Source organism: Apodemus sylvaticus, chromosome 11, assembly GCF_947179515.1.
Source record: "Apodemus sylvaticus chromosome 11, mApoSyl1.1, whole genome shotgun sequence".
In the NCBI taxonomy this organism is placed as follows: domain Eukaryota; kingdom Metazoa; phylum Chordata; class Mammalia; order Rodentia; family Muridae; genus Apodemus; species Apodemus sylvaticus.
Genome location: NC_067482.1, coordinates 49,664,809 through 49,680,280, shown reverse-complemented (window position 1 = coordinate 49,680,280; position 15,472 = coordinate 49,664,809).

The following is a 15,472-nucleotide window of genomic DNA, read 5'->3' as shown; positions in this document are numbered from 1 at the left end:
AACATGTGAAAGGTCTGTATGACAAGAACTTCAAGACTCTGAAGAAGGAAATGGAAGAAGACCTCAAAAAAATGGGAAAACCTCCCATGCTCATGGATCAGCAGGATCAATATAGTTAAAATGGCCATTTTGCCAAAAGCAATATACAGATTCAACTCAATTCTTCACAGAGTTAGAAAGAGCAATTCTCAAATTTATCTGGAATAACAAAAAAACCAGGAACAAAAGAAACCCTGCAACAAAAGAAATTCTGGGGGAATCAGTATCTCTGACCTCAAGCAATACTACAGAGCAATAGTGTTAAAAACTGCATGGTATTGGTACAGTGATAGGCAGGCAGACCAATGGAACTGCAAATCAAAACAACCCTGAGATTACACCTTATACCAGTCAGAATGGCTATGATTAAAAACTCAGAAGACAGCAGGTGTTGGAGAGGATGTGGAGAAAGAGGAATAGTCCTCCACTGCTGGTGGGGTTGCAAATTGGTACAACCACTCTGAAAATCAGTCTGGCGGTTCCTCTGAAAACTGGGCACCTCACTTCCAGAAGATCCTGCTATACCACTCCTGGGCAAATACCCAGAGGATTCCCCAGCATGTAATAAGGATATATGCTCCACTATGTCCATAGTAGCCGTATTTATCATAGCCAGAAACTGGAAAGAACCCAGGTATCCCTCAACAGAAGAATGGATGTAAAAAAGGTGGTATATCTATACAATGGAGTACTATTCAGCCATTAGAAACAATGAATTCATTAAATTCTTAGACAAATGCATGGAGCTAGAGAACATCATACTAAGTGAGGTAACCCAGACTCAAAAGATGAATCATGGTATGCACTCACTAATAAGTGGATATTAACCTAGAAACCTGGAATACCCAAAACATTATCTACACATCAAATGAGGTACATGATGAATGGAGGAGTGGCCCCTTTTTCTGGAAAGACTTAGTGAAGCAGTATAGAGCAAAATCAGAACAGGGAAGTGGGAAGGGGTTGGTGGGAGGATAGGGGGAGAGAAGGGGGCTTAAAGGACTTTCGGGGAGTGGGGGGCTAGAAACGTGGAAATCAATTGAAATGTAAATAAAAAAATATATCAAATGAAAAAAACCACCACAAAAAATATAAATGTACATAAAGATTTAAGTATTTGGCCAGTTTTTATTTCTTAAAATGTTTAAATGCCAAATAAAGTTATATCATTGTATGAAAAAAATATAACCTCTACTAAAAATTGATTTCTTGAAACTACAAAAATTATTTAGATATCTAGATAATGTCCTCAGAAATGTCCTATAGGCTTGGAGAAAACATTAAACAATTTCAGTTACTTTTACCTTATGGAGGACACTAGAACTCTGTTTTTAAATTTCATGAAAAGTATAAGCTGAAATATACTGACTTCCCACTCCCCAAAGTTTTATTTATATGAGTATTATGTCAGTATTTTTTTAATGTACGTTTGTCTAGTGCATAGCTTCAGGTAATGACAGAGATCCGAAGTCATTGGATTACCTAGAGCTTGAATTACAAGTTTTTGTAAATGATTGGACATGAGAGTAGGTACCTTAGTTTAAGTTCTCTCGAAGAATACCAATAGCTATTAAATCTAAAACCATCTTTTTCCATAAATATTCATGTCTTATTAAGAATAATATATATTCATAATTTATGACACCTATTGAATATGCAGTATACTAAAAAGCTAATTTTTGAAGCAATGTATAGTTGAAGCATGGGAGTACATGTATACAAACATGTTGGACATTTCATATTTTATAATTTTCAGCAATTCATCATCCTTATTTAACCATAAGCTGTCCTGCTACTGTATAGTACATTATGAATATTCCTGTGTTACAAGGAATTACTCAATATCTGTTTCTACCTGGTTTGTAGATCCCAGTGCCATTTCCAGAGCCCTAAACAGCATTTATTAAATTTTCCATGTAATTATATTTACTCATAGTAATTTCAGTTCCATGGTGCAAATCAGCACAGGTGTGACAAGTAGTTATGTTTCTTCATCCACAGAGCCCCTGCTGTACACAAAGCAACTACTAGCAATTTTTGTTAATTCATTTAATTGCTTGGGGCAGCCTGAGCCACTCTTTGCTTCTAATTTGATGCTTTCTGTTGTGATCCATGGACAACAGAATAGTCTGAAGAGGGGCCACTTGTAATTACAAGAATTGAAATGTGAGCACACTCATGTCTGACACACACTTGGAGTCAACCATGAAGAACTGAAACAGAAATCTTTGAGATGAGATGCAGCAATTCAAGACACAATAATCACTTGGAATGAGAGAGAAATATTTACAGGAAATCAACATGAATGATACAAGTGTTGCTTTTCAAAGGATTGTGAAGCCAGGTTTCAATATTGTCATTCTAACCTACAAAACATCCTTATGACAATGGTTTTCGTTTACTTTTTTAAAACATAGTATTTTTTTTAATTCAATTCTTCCCTTTCTACACTTTGTTTTTTTAAGTTGATCATCTCATTTTTGTTATTGTTATACTCTCACTTACTCTCATTTTCTCCCTCTCATACAAATATATGTATACACAACACATGTATATATCAATAACATATATTTTAATAAATTATATATTTGTGTATATTTTATATATGCAACACACTCACATATATATATATATGTATACACACTCACACATATATACAACCTGCCATACACTCTTATTTTATATTTGTTACATGTATATGCATGTGATTTCAGGTTTGACACTGGTATTTGATATGTTTTATCTTATTAATTATCAAATCTTCCTGTATCCAAAGCACACATATGGACTTTAAAAGGTAACATTAAGGGGTTGACTATCACCTTCCATCAGATCTAGTAGTTCAGCTAAAGTAGTCAAATCTACACAGATCTGCATAGCAATTATAATTATTTATGAGCCATCCTACAGGTACAATTTTTCTGCTTTATAAGTACAATTAGATAAACTTGTTTTCAGCTATTTCATTAGGAGTGTAAATACTCATACTTTTGAACTCAGCTGCCATCAATCATTTTAAGAATTTGGTTTGAAACTTGTTTGTTCTTCTATCTTAGCAATGTAGTATAACTATCATTAAGTTTTCTTAATTACACTCTGCTTCTTGGACACATGTATCTTAAATAATGTGATAATTTGATACAAAAGTCATTCTGTAAATACCTTCAAATGCTGAAGATGTGAATTCCAATATATCTTCTGATGAAATTATATCTTTAAACATCAAAAATGGAATGATTAATAAAAAATCAAAATTAATATGTACTTAACTATTTCAGCTAATTGGTTTTACATTTAAGTGTAAAAAATATAAGGTAATACTTTATTTATTGTTTAAATCAACACTTCAATATTCTCTGAAAAATTTTCATTTGGGAAACCACAGAAAATTCAGTTATGAAGAGCAAAGCATTGTTAATGAAGACACAGTTTGCCTCAGAGCAAATCATATGATGCATAATTTGAAATCTGTTTTGCAGCTGCATGTTTAAGGGGTAACTTTTGATCAGCCCATTAATCTCTGTCACTCATACGAACATGTGGGTATTGCTAAAAATTATATGAAAAATGAGTAAAGAAACTTTGGTAGTTGGTGGATTGATGAGCATGTGGTTAACAAAATGATTATTCTTATCAATTTATCTTAAAAAAATCTGTTTAGATAGTAGTCCACTGTTTACCAAGACACTATGCATTCCCAAAGTACAGATGAATATATTACATCCACAACTGTTTTGACAGTTGAAAAATCAACCTGGTACATTATAGGAGCTTTTCCTCTTAAAATTCAAATATACATATTTTTGAAGATTGAGAATACTAAATTTTCCAACAATTTATAAATTGTTGGGACTGATGATTCTCCATCACGATTTTCCATCATGAAAATTTGTGCCAGAAAATTACATGAAGGTGTCATTTTCTCCTTGTTAGTTAAGGAGTAACACCAATTTCCTACATCTTCTATTGATAAACAGTGATTAGAATGGCAGATCCTTTCAAAAGAACCTACCAGCAAAGGTGTGGTTGAACCTTCAGTCTCTTGTTCTCTGACATCTTAAGACTCCAACTTCTTTCTAAGATTATTTTATGTAACTTGGTCAACTTGGTTGTAACAAATTTGTTTTCCTTCCCAAATACTAATAAAAATATAAAATAAATGCAGTAAATTTAGTTCACTACTGCTATTTTATATTTTATAGAAATTTTGTTCTGATTATAATTTCATAATTGAGAAATCTTCATATTTGAGAATAGTTTTAAAACTAATTTTCTACATCTATAATTATTCTCAAAATGCTATAAGTACATTACTTCATCAGACTCTAAGAATAAGTTTTTGATTAAATATTTTGGTCAGGTTGTTTTTGAGACAGAGAGGAAAACCATGAAATTGTTCAAGGAGGGGACATATTTTGGAGTAGCTGGATAAGTTGAAAAACGTGATCAAATGAATGTGATTTTTCTTTACTGAAAACAATTAAAAGAAAGAATATATGAAAATTCTCCTTACATATTAAAATTTATTCCTCAGGAAATATTTATAATCCTCACAAAAATTGTAAGTCAATGTCTTTTAAATTTATTATCAACTCAACACTGTAATATTGGGTAGGAAAAATCAGTCATTCATCAGTTGACAGAAGACATTTACTACCCAAAAATTGACATCATCAGTGATAGCTTGAAAACAATTTTATATTTCAGAATGTAACATGCAGAAGAGAAATCAGAGGATCATAGGACATTTCATGGGGTCTTTTGTCAAACTGGAAACTGAACTAGAATAAGTTCAATTGCTAGGAAAATATTTCCAATTCTAAATAATCAAGAGAAAGCAGAGTTAAGCCTGACCTAGTAGGCTTTTCTGAGCTAGTTGAAAAGCCCTGAAGGATGCTAAGAAATTTGAACACATTCCTGAGATTATATATAGCTTTCTCTGATATTAGGCTGTGTTTGCTGATTGGCAACCCATGTTAGATTCACCATAGATTGTAGCATACACATACATCCCATCATGCAGACTAGAACCCAAGGATAGACTCTTACATGTTTTGACCTCTCAGAGCTATGGTTCTTAAGTCCTTTATTATAGAATTTCTAGATTCCAAACTGGCAATGTGGCTACTAAGCTATTTATAACTCAAAAAGGTGCTGTAAAAGAATTTAGGAGAATATGTGTTTTAATGACAATATGCTACAAAGACTCTTCTCAATAGGACTAGAAAGAAAAATAAATGTGTATGAAATTTAGAAAACTGGGAGGATTGTTATATTTATATGCATTTACTTTTAAATCTGCATATGATGTTACATACCATTCTTACAAGATTCAAAAAAGTGAGCTTTTACAATTTCCTCTGACTCCATCACACCCTCTTCTTCTACTTCTCCAACCTAATACCCTTAAAAACCAAACTCTTCCTCTTTATTTTTCCTGTGTCATTCCCCCATTCTTAACTTTTCATGAGGGGCATGTTTCATCATTATAGTAACAAAATATGTGAAATATCCCGATAAACATAAGCCTGTTGAAGATGATATGATGATTGGATAATTAATATTTGTCAATTATGGAGAGATGAAATATTACAGAACTAGAACCAAATCTATTTGAGCTGGTTATCATCAAATCTTTGTTAATAAAATCATCAGATATTATTAATATCATCTTTATTTGCTAATAATCATCCATCTATTTGAGCTGGTTATCATCAGATCTTTATTTATTAATAATATCATCAGATATTATTAATATCATCCTTATTTGCTAGTAATCATCCATCTCTATGTCTCACCTAACATCCCATTCACTATAAGGTAAAAAGAAAAAAATCCATCAAACAAAAATTTTAGACCAATCAAATATCATTATATTGCATCTGGAACCTATTATAGATTTTTCTTTCACTTGGTGGTATCCCTTTTGACTCTATTATTTGGTAAATTCACTTGTGTATGATTTTTTTCCATAACTATATGATCAACAACTTCAGTGGTAGGATTGATATTTAGTGCAAACAAAATCAATTCTCTCAGGCCAAGAATAATTAACTCTCATTTTATGTATCAGTTTATTTTCTGTGGCTATAATAAAATGCTACAACCCTAAGTAACTTACAGGGAAAGAGTTCTTTGAATTAGAGATTCAGATATGTAGAGAGTTTATCATATCAGTGAGACTTATATGTTAGAAGGCAAAAGAAACAGTTAAAGCAATAATGAGATGTGATGTTGCTGTAAATAGATCTTCAAAGCCTATCCTCAAGCTACACTTAGCTGACCAGGGCTATATTATTTGATGTTCTTGAAACCTACATCACACTGCCACCAATTAGAATCAGGTATTTAAATATAGGAGCCAATAGCATATGTTTTTTATTTTAACCACCACCACATTCCCTTTGGTTCAAATAATTATGTGGGGGATAAAAATTGTTAAGGTGTAATAGCAACATAATGTTTGAAGTAATGAAGCCAGATTGACATTGTTTAGGTTTCAGAGTAGTGAGTTGCCATAGAAAAAGTAAAGTGTACTGTCTGACTTCCTTACATAGCAGCTTTGTCCAGGACATTCTTCTGTAGAAAGACATTTCACTCAGAACATAAAGTCTGGTGATTCAGATACTTTAGCATAGCAAGACAAAGTATGCTATGTATTTCCTCAGTGAGGTTAACTACAGAGAACATCTCAATGACAACTAAGGCTTGATTCTTGGTAAATATACAGATAGGCTCTACTCTCTCAATGCTATTTCTCCTGTCCAACAAATATTATATTTTGTGATTTTTATCTCTAATGTAGACATCTAATAGGAAGTAGTAGTAACTGTGCAAAAAATATTAATGTCTATCCTCTTTTGGGCATCCCACTCTATTAAACAAAAAATTACAGTCAATCTGCAGATGAAGCAGAGTTGAGTATATGTATAGGGACTTGATTACTTGGATTCAAGATCAGGGAAGTGGAGACCAGTTTGAGCTACCTGAGAATCTTATTGCAAAGAAACAAACAAACAAACAAAAACAAAAGAAATTAAAAATAAATAAAAAGCCCATATAATCTAAAAATATTGTTTGTGTATATATTTTTATTTATAAGTATAATATTTTAATTACTTATTTTTCATTCAGCTACTTTCTCATTTCCTATAACCCTTTGCATATAATAACACACTTCTTTTTTTTAAATTTTCTTTTATTGGATATTTTCTTTATTTACATTTCAAATTTTATCCCCTTCCCCAGTTTCCCCTCTGGAAGCCACCCATCCCCTCCCCCATCCCCCTGCTTCTATGAGGGGGCTCCCCACCCACCCACCCTTTCCCCACTCCCTGCCCTGTCATTCCCCTACACTGGGGCATCAGGCCTTCACAGGACCAAGGGCCTCTCCTCCCATTGATGCCCAACAAGGCCATCCTCTGCTATATATGCAGCTGGAGCCATGGTTCCCTCCATGTGTACTCTTTCATTGGTGGTTTAGTCTCTGGGAGCTCTGAGGGATCTGGTTAGTTGATATTGTTGTTCTTCCTATGGATTGCAAACCCCTTCAGCTCCTTTAGTCCTTTCTCTACCTCCTGCCTTGGGGATCCTGTGCTCAGTCCAATGGTTGGCTGCAACCATTGGCCTCTGTATTTGTCAGTGTCTGACAGAGCCTCTCAGGAGACAGCCATATCAGGCTCCTGTCAGCAAGTACTTGCTGGCATCTACAATAGTGTCTGGGTTTAGTGTCTGTATATGGGATGGATCCCCAGGTGGGGCAGTCTCTGGATGGCCTTTCCTTCAGTCTGTCTCCGTATTTCTTCCTGTGAGTATTTTATTCCCCCTTCTAAGAAGTATCCATTAGAAACAATGAATTCATGTAATTCTTAGGCAAATGGATGAAGCTAGAAAACATCATACTAAGTGAGGTAACCCAGACTCAAAAGGTGACTCATGGTATGCACTCACTAATAAGTGGATATTAACCTAGAAAACTGGAATACCCCAAACATAATCCATACATCAAATGAGGTACAAGAAGAAAGGAGGAGTGGCCCCTTGTTCTAGAAAGACTCAGTGAAGAAGTATAGGGCAAAACCAGAACGGGGAAGTGGGAAGGGGTGGGTGGGAGGACAGGGGGAGAAAAGGGGGCTTATGGGACTATCGGGGAGTGGGGGGCTAGAAAAGGGGAAATCATTTGAAATGTAAATAAAAAATATATCGAATAAAAACAAACAAACAAAAAAAAAAAAACCAAAACAATGAATTCATGAAATTCTTAGGCAAATGAATGGAACTAGAAAATATCATTCGGAGTGAAGTAACCCAATCACAAAAGAACACATAGTATGCACTCACTGGTAAGTGCATATTAGACTAAAAGCTCTGAATACCCAAGATACAATTCACAGACCACATGAAGCTGAAGAAGAAAGAAGACCAAAGTGTGAATAACACACTTCTTTTTTTTTATTCAATATAATTTATTTACATTTCAAATGATTTCCCCTTTTCTAGCCCCCCACTCCCCGAAAGTCCCTTAAATCCCCTTCTCTTTCCCTGTCCTCCCACCCACTTCTTAGTAATTGCTTTTCTGTGAATATTCTGTTACATCTCTCCTCAAGGAGAAACATTGTGTTGTCTGTTCATTCACTTTTGTCATTTCCTTCAGTTAATTTAGTTGATTCTGCTACTATTTACTCTCAAGGTGAACTTCTTGTGTGCAGAATGTTTACTCACTATTAAAAAATGACATCAAAGAATGTTCAAATTCTACAAATAATAAAAAACACAGATATTGTGCTATTGTGATATAAATTTATTATCTGTCATGGCAAATACATGTTTTCCTTGTCCTCCAAGATTTGTAGGCATTTTATATTTCTTTAGTTTTGCTTTTTAAAGTAATGCACAAGATTCTTGTTGAAAGATTTAAAAACAATATTCTTACGTGACACTATGTTTCCAATTTTCATTGAGCTTAATAATTTCCATTGACAACAAAACATTAGATAAATTTTGGCAATAAACAAAGATGTATCATAGAAATATTTGAGGTGTTTGAATGTCAGTATTGTGGAATTCATGAACCCAAAGCAGAATACCATAATTATTAGTGTAGGACCCATTTTAAATTAAACTCATTTCATTAACCTTTGTGAAAAGTTATGCACTCTTATATGAGGAGGCAAAGGCATTGGCCATGTTCAGGCATGGGAAACTTATGGTAAAAATTGGGAGAGAGAGAACCTAGAGAATCTAGTTTGTTTTTACTTGTGTTGAGCAGGTAAGATTGTCAATTGCCATGCTGAGCACAATTTTGTAAAAAGAAGACCATAAGAATATTGTGATGGAATATTATTTACTTTATTGTTACTCTTGCCAAATTCCCTACAAATATACAACAACTAAAAGCCCAAGCTGCCATGTTATGGTTGTTGGTAAAGGGTTCTTTAAAAGCAATCTTTCCTCTAGTGGGAAATAGAATGTTAAAAATAAAAATTAGATACACACACTGACAACATTTTCACAATGGAGTAGAGCTCAGTGATAGGGTAGATGTATCATTACTTCCAAAGAACTTGGATTCACTCCTTAGTATCATGATGACTAATGACGATTGATGTCGATGATGGTGATGATGAAGATGAAGAAGATGAAAAGGATGAAGATGTCCTTTGGTAGTAATAAAATGTATCCTATCAAATTAATATTTTCATCTCATAAAAAGAAAAATATTAGAATAAGAGATCCTGTTAATTCTATCTTTGTTATTCATCAAAGCTGACAAATAGCTATATTATAGACTATTTTATTGTACAGAGGAAATTTATGCAGCAATATGGTTGTTCTGGCAAAGGATCACATCCAAAGTTATAACACAGCAGGATGCAGTCACACCCTGAAATACAGTATGATCTGAATGGAAAGCAGACATATCCATAGTACACACCTTCAATCTCTAAAAATGACAGTAGCATTACTTTGTAAGAAGAACCAGACACATTTGAAAGTGGCAGACACAGGTTGTAGAGAAAACAAGCTAGATGTATGTGAAGGCAGAACAAGTCAGAGAATGAGAAGGAGCCAGAAGATTAGAACAGATTGCCAAAGTTGAAATGAGGCCAGGAAGGGTAATTCAGTCAGAAGCCTAGAGCTTACAGAAGCTGTGTTTAATCAGACAGTTTGGAAGATTAGAATTTACAGAGGCTATTCTGGGTGTTTTGTCTTTCTAGGTGAATTTGAGAATTGCCCTCTCCGTGTCTTTGAAGAATTGTGTTGGGATTTTGATGGGGATTGTATTTTGCCTTTGTTAGGATGGCCACTTTTATTATGTTAATTCTGATGATCTATGAGCAAGATAGATCTCTCCATTTTCTGAAATCTTCTTTGATTTATTTCTGGAGAGAGTTGAAGTTATTGTCATAAAGATCTTTCACTTGTTTGTTTAGAGTTAACCCATGATATTTTATATTATTTGTCTTTATTGTGAAGGGAGTTGTTTCTGTAAATTCTTCTTAGCCTGTTTATCATTTGTATAAAGGAAAGCTAATGATTTATTTCAGTTAATTTTGTATCTAACCACTTTCCTGAAGTTGTGTATTAGCTGGAAAAGTTCTCTGGTAGAGTTTTTGGAGTTGCTTATGTATACTCTCATATCACCTGCAAATAGTGACACATTTATTCATTCCTTGCCAATTGGATGATCTCTTTTTGCTGTCTTACTGTTCTAGCTAGCACTTTGAGTAGTATCTATTCAACTAGTATGTTGAATAGATATGGGGAGAGTGGTTATCCTTCTTTTCCCTGATGTTAGTGGGATTGATATAAGTATGTCTCCCTTAAATTTGATATTGACTCTTGGTTTGCTGTATATTGCTTTCTTATGTTTAGGTATGGGCCTTGAATTCATGATCTCTCCAATAATTTTAACAAAAAGGGTTGTTGTATTTTGACATTTTTTCCCCTCTAAGGAAATGTTCATGTGATTTTTTTGAGTTTGTTTATATAATGGATTACATTGATAGATTTCATATATTGAAGTAACCTTGCATTCCCGGAATGAAGCCTACGATGGATTTGATGTGCTCTTGGATTCCATTTGGAAGAATTTTATTGAGTATTTTTGTATCAATACTCATTAGGGTAATGGTTCTGAAGTTTTCTTTTTTGGTTGGTTCCTTGTGTGGTTTAGGAATAAATCTGGAAAGGCAAAATCCCTGAATAACAAAAACAATACTTAACAATAAAAGAATTGCTAGGGAAATCACCATCCCTGACCTGAAGCTTTACTACAGGGCAATAGTAAAAACTCATGGTATTGGTACAGAAATAGACCCTTTGATCAATAGAATAGAATTGAAACCCAGAAACAAAACCACATAGTTACAGGCATTTGATCTTTGACCAAGAATTCAAACATATACAATGGAAAAAGAAAGCATCTTCAACAAATGGTGCTGGTCTAACTGGCTGTTTATATGTAGAAAAATGAAAATAGATCCATATTTGTCACCTTGTACAAAGCTCAAGTTCAAGTGGATCAAGGACCTCAACATTAAACTGGATACATTGAATCTAAAAGAAGAAAAACATATGGGGAGGGGGGAACTGGGAAAGGGGAAATCATTTGGAATGTAAACAAATGATATAGAAAATAAAATTATATAATAAAAAATACCTTAAACTCATTGTCACAGGGGTAAATTTCCTAAACAGAGCTCCAATTGCTCACCCTCTAAGATCAAGAATTGATAAATGGGACCTCATGCAACTGGAAAGCTTCTGTAAGGCAAAGACATAGTCACTAAGACAGGAAACCCAGGGAGCTGGGAGACTGGAGGGGACTCTCCAGAATGTTCCAGAGGCCTGTGAAGTAAAAGACTCAAAGGACTCAAAGGGAGGGACCTGAGATGAAATGCCCTACATTGAAGAGAAGGAACTTCTAGAGCCCACCTCCAGCAGAAAGACAGGGCATTAAGTGAAGTTTGAGGTTGTCATTCCACAGTCAAAATTCTGACCCCAAATTGTTCCTGTCTGAAAGAACTACAGAAATGGAAATGGAGAGAAGCCTGAGGAAAAGAAGGGCCAGTGACAGGCCCAAAGTGGGATCGAGCTTAAGTGGAGGTCCCAAGGCCTGACACTATTACTGAGGCTATGGAGTGCTCATAAAAAATAAAAACAAATAAAGACTTACCATGACTGCCATCTGAAAGACCCAACACACATCTGAAAGATTCAGATGCAGATATTTACATCAAAGCAATGGACAGAAGCTGCTGACCACTTTGGTTCAATTAGGGGAAAGCTGGAAGAAGCTGAGCAAGGGAAACAGCAGTATCCTGAACCCCGAGATCTTTCAGACACTGGGCCACCAGCAGCATGTACAACTGGTATGAGGTTCCCAACATATATACATCAGAGGACTGCTGAGTCTGGATTTAGTCAGAGGAGATGGACCTTAAGAGACTAGAGCCTCCAGGGAGTTTAGAGGTCTAGTGGGGTGGGGGATTGGGAGATCCTTGTGGAGACAGGGGCATGAGGAGGAGGTATGGGATATGGAACAGTAGGAGGGAAAGTTGGACTGAGAGGGGAATAAAATCTGGAGTTAGGAAGGAAGGAAGAAAGGAAGGAAGGAAGAAAGGAAGGAAGGAAGGTATACTGGCTGGTTTTGTATGCCAACTTGACACAGGCTGGAGTTATCACAGAGAAAGGAGTTTCAGTTGGGGAAGTGCCTCCATGAGATCCAATTGTGAGGCATTTTCTCAATTAGTGATCAAAGGTGGGAGGGCCCCTTGTGGGTTGTGCCATCCCAGGGGTGGTATTCTTGGGTTCTATAAGAGAGCAGGCTGAGCAAGCCATGGGAAGCAAGCCAGTAAGAAACATTGCTCCATGGCCTCTGCATCAGCTCCTGCTTCCTGACCTGCTTGAGTTCCAGTCCTGACTTCCTTTAGTGATGAACTACAATGTGGAAGTGTAAGCTCAATAAACTCTTTCCTCCCCAACTTGCTTCTTGCTCATGATGTTTGTGCAGGAATAGAAACACTGACTAAGACAGAAGGAAAGAAGGAAGGAAAGAAGGAAGGAAGGAAGGAAGGAAGGAAGGAAGGAAGGAAGGAAGGAAGGAAGGAAGGAAGGAAGGAAGGAAGGAATTAATTTACAGAAGCTAGAAGCTTCCAGGCCTATGTGTAGGGATAGTTTGAACAGAGAATGAAATTCTCTGAGCTCAGCATGCATAAGCCATGTATTCACACAGGTTGGGTATATCTCTCATTTCATCAGGTTATCAGAAGAAATAAAAGCAACATTTACATTCTTGTAACACTGTGAGTTGGCATTTTACCTTTGTTCTGTGCTCATAAATTCTATAAATCTTTTTTAACTGTTTGGACATTTTTATTAAAAATGGGTGGGGGAGGCTAGGAAAGCAATACTAGAAAGCCAAACTGAGTACCAAAGCAAGGGGTCAAACCAAAGCCATTTCCATGACCTTAAGATACAGCCATAGCTATTCCAGGCTGTGGGGCAAACACACTTATGTGTAAGGGTACTGGTGATTTCAAGGTGGAAGCAATGACTCTCCTGTCTTCAGTTTCAAAGCACTTGGTGAGTAGTCTCCCACCATCTAGCTGTTCAGCACAGCCTCCTAGATCCCTTGCTTCGCATGTGGAGCTGTGCCTGCATTCAAGTAGGAAGACTGCAGAAGTTCCTCCAATGGCCATTGGGAGTCCTGGGCATTCTCTCAACAGACTCCATGCACTATAAGGCAGGACTGAAAGAAACCCTGATTCCTTGGGCATGCACAGTGATTTTTTCCATTTCTGCCTTCTCTTCTATAGTTTCTGCCCCAGCCTCATAAAACACCTTCCCCTTCTGCCTGGACATTCCAAAAAGTACTTCTTTTGCAGCCAAGGATCAAGGCTTTTTTCTGTTGGCACCCCTGGCCGTGAATAAACCAGCAAAAGCATAAGTTGAATAAGGACGTTATTTTAAGATAATTTAACTTTAAGCAATTTTGTTGGGAATGATGAATTATATATACAATTTGGTTTGTCCTTGGCTTACCTAACCCACCTGCCTTTTTGTAGGAGAGGAATTGGTTTACAAACTGCATATACTATGGCTTGCAAATGTTAGACAAAAAGGTCACATGCTTGAAAAACACTATTTATTAAAAAAAAAAAAACTTTCTTTAAGAATGTCTGCAACTCCCTGTGTATAAGAAGATACTGGACAAAAAGAACTTTTATATTATTTGGTTGTTTTTATATTCCTCATATATAATATCCTGAGCTAAGATATTAACACAGAATTAAAATAGGTTTTGTAAGTTTTATAGCTAGGGCAAATTGCATAAACTACAAAAAATTCCTTTAATCAAACTGTTTAAATAATTATATATCCTTTCACCTAGTATCATTAAGTATAAAACAAAGAATATTAAATAAAATCATTATATATGAAATTTTATAACTGAAGTGATTTTTGATGATGACATTAACAATCATTTAATATGGGACATTAATTATTTTGGCATCAAGCTCCTGGGTATCTCAAAAATAAGTTCTTAGGATACCTTAGGGACATGAACTCAGCAGAGAGAGTTCAACTCTTCAGTCACTGAGCCAGTACTCTGTGTCAAAATGTCACACTCTGAAATGGACTAAGAATATTAACAGAGAGAGATGGTCAGTCCTTGTGATTTCCTGGCCATTAAATGACATCTAGAATGAGAGTTGACATTCAAGATTTCACAAACTACATTTGACATGCAGAAAAGTCTTCCACAATAATGTTACAGATTATCCAATCTCATCGGTATCCCACGACTTTTCTTTTTTTTACTCTTTGTAATTTTTTTCTACCTTAGGAGTCTGCCTCTTTCTCAACCTTGTGAAGTCTCTCTGTTCTCTCCCTGTCTCATTTCATCCATCTGTTTCTCATATATTCATTCTCATTTGTTTCTAAGATAGGTTAGCTTGCTTGTAGGCATGTGCTACACATATATGATTAGTGCACAAGAGGCCAGAAAATGGTTTTGAATGTCCTGGAATTGTAGTCATGGGTGGTTTTGAAGACAATAGTGGTGATGGAAACCAAACATAAATATTGCAAGCAAATGTTCTTAATTGTTGTGTCATTTCTCTTTCCTGAGTCATTTGCTTAAAATTAAATTAGTTGTATTTAACACACCAGAAAAATATACTAGTTAAGACAAATAGCTACATACTGGCTGCTTGTTTTGAACTGAAAAAAAAATGTACTAACAAGAATCAGAGCCATGCTAATGAGGTATAATGAAGGTTGAGCCAAGTAAAGAAATTTGACCTTGGACTCGGTTTATAGCCTACTGTTTACATGTGCTTCTTGGCAAAGTCTATCACTTCTCTTTGCTATTCTTGCCACACACAAAAATAAAAAACAGTAAAGTAAACAATGTCAAAGGAATAGC